Source organism: Sturnira hondurensis, unplaced genomic scaffold (assembly GCF_014824575.4).
Source record: "Sturnira hondurensis isolate 20B ecotype Veracruz unplaced genomic scaffold, ASM1482457v3 Scaffold0004136, whole genome shotgun sequence".
Lineage (NCBI taxonomy): Eukaryota > Metazoa > Chordata > Mammalia > Chiroptera > Phyllostomidae > Sturnira > Sturnira hondurensis.
In genome coordinates, this window is record NW_028076767.1 from 7,444,274 (window position 1) to 7,448,588 (window position 4,315).

A 4,315-nucleotide genomic window follows, 5' to 3' on the forward strand; every position below is an offset into this window, starting at 1 on the left:
TGGGCGCTTGGGCTGCTTCCAAATATTTGGCTATTGTAAGTAATGCTGCAATGAACATAGGGGTGCATGTATTCTTTTGAAGTAGTGTTTGAGGTTTCTTCGGATCTATGCCCAGAAGTGGGACAGGGGAGGGATTTAGAGGAACAAACATAAAGGATACATGGACAACAACTAAGAAGGGTGAAAATAGAAGGGAGGGGGGAGCATGGGGGGTGGGATGGGATAGGAGTAATAGAAAACTGTACTTGAAAAATAATTAAATAAATTTTAAAAAGAGCAGTTCCATTTTTAATATTTTGAGGAAATTCCGAACTGTTTTTCCCAGTGTTTGCTCCAATGTGCATCCCCACAGACATTGCACTAGAGTTCCCCTTTCTCCACATCCTTGCCAACACTTTTTTGTTGATTAATGATGGGCATTCTGACAGGTGTGAGATACTATCTCATTGTGGTTTTGATTGGCACTTATGTGATGACAAGTGTTCTCATTTAAAAATATTATTTCCTCTATAATATAGCTTTTTGTTTTATAGACTCATGCAGAACTCTTGGGTTCAAATCCTGGCTCTGATACTTACCAGTTCCATTTATTTGAGCAAGTTTCTTAAACTGTGCTTTAGTTCCTTGACTGTAAATCAGGAATAAAATTGGCCTATTTTATAGGGTTACTGTAAGGAATGCGTAATACATATAAGGGATTAGAACAATGCCTGACCTATGCTAAACACCCAGTTGTTTGCTTTTGTTATTATCATATAGGAGGAAGAATAACTACATTTATCATTTTATATTTTATTAGGCAGAAGAATATAACTAGATTTTGTTATAAAAAGGATGGCCCAGTATCCACCCTCTTTTCCTTCTTTACTAATCTTAGACAATTGAAAAACTGTATTACCCAGCCATCCCAGTTGATAGGGATAAATCATGAAATATTAGTGGAAGTTATTAGGGCGGATTTCTGGGGAAACCCTTCTGTCCTGAGCCATCTGCTTTCCTTCCATTTCTTGGAATGCAGATGTGATGACTAGAGCCCCAGCAGTGCTGTTGACTCCTGAGGCAACCTTAAAGATGGTGGAGCAGAAAGACTGAAAGACCCCAGACTCACAACCCAGTTTTAACCTGTCAACTTCATGACTTCTTTTATGTGAGAGAGAAATTAGCCTAGATATCTGTTACTAAGGTCAGAATTTACTTTCTAATTTATACATTGAATAAATAGTTAGTAAATGAGTTTTTTAGATCTGTTTCCACGACTCTTTTCAGTTTTTGTCTGACAATAAACGGCATTGCCTATAAGGCTCCATCGATTATCTTTCCGTGCTTTCTGAAAGTTTCATCTGTTAGGCTTGTGTTATTTCTGTTTTGCCTCAAGTTCTAATGGAAATTCATTAGGCAAAGAATTACCCCCGTCTTATTAGCAGTAAGTAGTGACAGATTCCTACCTCAAACCCTAAGTATTAAATTATAATTTATCACAAAATTTTTTTTGAGACTGTTAGGCACATCCAAAGAATGTATGTCAAATCATCATGTTATCTTAAAATTCAATAGTGTAATAAATACCTTATTTTAAAATGTGTAGTATGGAAAGGTCATTTAAAATGAGATATACTCTCCACTGATTATTTCCTTTGCTACTCAGAAAATAGTCATCTCACTTATCTATTTTTGTTTTTGTTTGTTGCTTTTGGTGTCACATCCAAGAAATCATTGCCAAGACTAATGTCATGGAAACATTCCTGTATGTTTTCTTCTAGGAGTTTTATAGTTTGAGGTCTTATGCCTAAGTCTTTAATCCATTTCAAGATGAATTTTGTATATGGTTTAAGATAAGAGTCAAATTTCATTCTTTTGCATGTGGTATTCAGTTTTCCCAACACCATTTGTTGACGATACTGTTCTTTTCTCATTGTGTATTCTTGACACCTTTACAGTACATACTAAATGGATACCAACAAATACTTGTGGATAAAATAATCAAACGAATGAGTGAATGAATGTGCAAGGCAATGAAATGGTTTTTCCTTTTTGAAATGTCTAATAGGGTTCTCAAGTTTCTTGAATTTTCTCAATTTATTAGTTATAAACTCTGTGACTGTGAAACCATTTGCATGATTTTCTTAACTTCACTTGTTGAATCTGGCTACCCTCAGCATCAGTATTAATAGCCTGGGGAGTATTTAGTAGATTAGGTCAGACTTTTGATATTGAGATTTATATCTTGACATTCATGTCTTTTTATTAGTGAAACTGGAAGGACACTTTTGAACTTTAATGACTTTTGGAGACTCTGCCATGGATTATATTTCTGCTCTTTTCTTTCATGATTTATTTCAGCTTGTTAAAATATTTTGTGTTAATTATTTTGTACATTCATTTTTATTATGTAAAATTATTCAGAATGAAACATGCATATTCTAAAAAAAAGGTAACATGCGGACAGTGTTGCAAAACTCCAGGTGGGAGCTGTGACTGTCATGTAAAAATGACATATGTAAAAGTTATAAAATATACAACTGGAGTGTTTGAAGGAGAAAGGTGTCATTTGGGGGAGATTTATTCTCAAAGTCGTAAGAAAAAAACGGGAAGTAATCCACCTGTTCCTTCTAGAGGCTCTCATTGCATTGCCATGTTTAATGGCAATTTACGTGCTGTATTACAAGCAATTTAAATTACAGAAAAAAGACAAGCTCTTGCCTTCTGGAAAATAGACCAGTTACAAAAATGACGCGCAGTTGTAGATTAAATATGTTCAGTGAGTTGTTAGAGTCACTTAAGTTCACAGAGAGCGATCTGGGAAGACCCGTAAAAGAAGCCATACTTCCTTTGGTTTATTTGCATGACATATGTTAAAAAATCTTTAGAATATATACATTTACTGCTTTTGAAAAAGAAGTAATGTATAGTGAAGTGCACGTACTCTAGTTGTACGGTCTGATGGCTCCTGCCACCTGACCTCCACCCCGAGGAGAGCTGGTGGGCGTTGTCCTCATCTCAGCAGGCGCCCTCCTGTCCTTCCCAGTGAACCCTCTCCTCCGCCCAAAGGAGACCATTTCTCTGATTTTAAAACTATTGATTTAGTTTTGCTGAATATTGACCTTCATATGCATGGAATTGTGTGCTGCTTTGTGTTTAGCTTTTTTCTGCACAGCATTATGTTTCTCTGACTTATTCATGTTATTGTGCACATCAGTTTTTGCTGCTGGGTAGTATTCTGCTGTAGGAATGTAGTAAAATTTGGCCATTTTCCTCTTGCTGAAATTTGAATTTCCAGTTTTTTGCCACTTATGAGTAAAGCTTCTATAGCATTCTTGTGCAACAGGTTTTGTGGATAATGTTTCTTATTTTTAGTTTTGGTAGGTATCTAGAGGCGGAATTACTGGGCGAGAAATAGGGAATGTACTAATTTTATAAGAAACTGCCAAACGTTTTCTCAAAGGGAAGGTACTATTTTACTTCAAGTTAATCATTTATTTTTATCATTTTTTAAAAGGATGTAGACCTCTACAATTCATAATAGAAAGCGTACCTTTGAATAGGAGCCAAAATCATTCTGTACACACAAGGTAATTTTGTTGTCTTAATGAACATCTACTGTGTTTATTGTCTCCTGAGAAAGAAAAGTGGGGTATTTCTTATTTTCTGCAGACCAGCTATGGAACAAAATGTTTTTTGAAATCTACATGTTAAAAGAGTACTTGAAATCCACTTAATATGTAAGAAGATAAGAAAGTTTTAAACTATGGCTATTGTGAGATGATTAATTGAGTTCACAATTTCAACTTTTACCCCTAATATTTTTTCCTTTTTCGCATCTAGCACTGTGTCACAATCTTCATTACTTGTGTTTTTAAGCACTTCTCTAAATACATTACAGACTGGATTTCATGTCCATTTCCTGTAAAACAACAACGGCAACAAAGCTCTTTTCAAATAGCGTGAGAATAGCATTCTTAAAACTATTTCCATTACATGTGTTTTTAAAAACACGAAACACGGAACACTTCATGAATTTGCATGCCATCCTGGCCCAGGGGCCATGCTAATCTTCAAATCATTCCGATCTCAGTTTGTGTACTGCCCAAGCGAACTCGCCCCGCCTTGGACTTTTTGAATTCATTAAACCCGGTTGTATTAAAACAAAGCACCTTCAATTTTTCAGCTCTGTGTTTGATGGACTTTTCAATTTCTAGCCTTTTTCATTCAATTTATCAAAATATTGTTTTTTAAAGTTATGTAATGTTGAAAGAGCATAGACATTTCTGAAACCCCCTTTCCATATTGAAAAGGAGTATTGAAAGGAGTTCCATTC

General features: G+C 35.3%; 1 non-coding gene across 1 annotated transcript; it reads right to left on the reverse strand.

Annotated features, from left to right (window-relative positions):
* Window positions 1–3,992: 3,992 nt before the first annotated feature.
* LOC118986022 (U6 spliceosomal RNA) lies at window positions 3,993–4,094 on the reverse strand. The gene has a single exon (XR_005066260.1). It is a non-coding gene; the product is annotated as a U6 spliceosomal RNA (small nuclear RNA).
* Window positions 4,095–4,315: the final 221 nt, after the last annotated feature.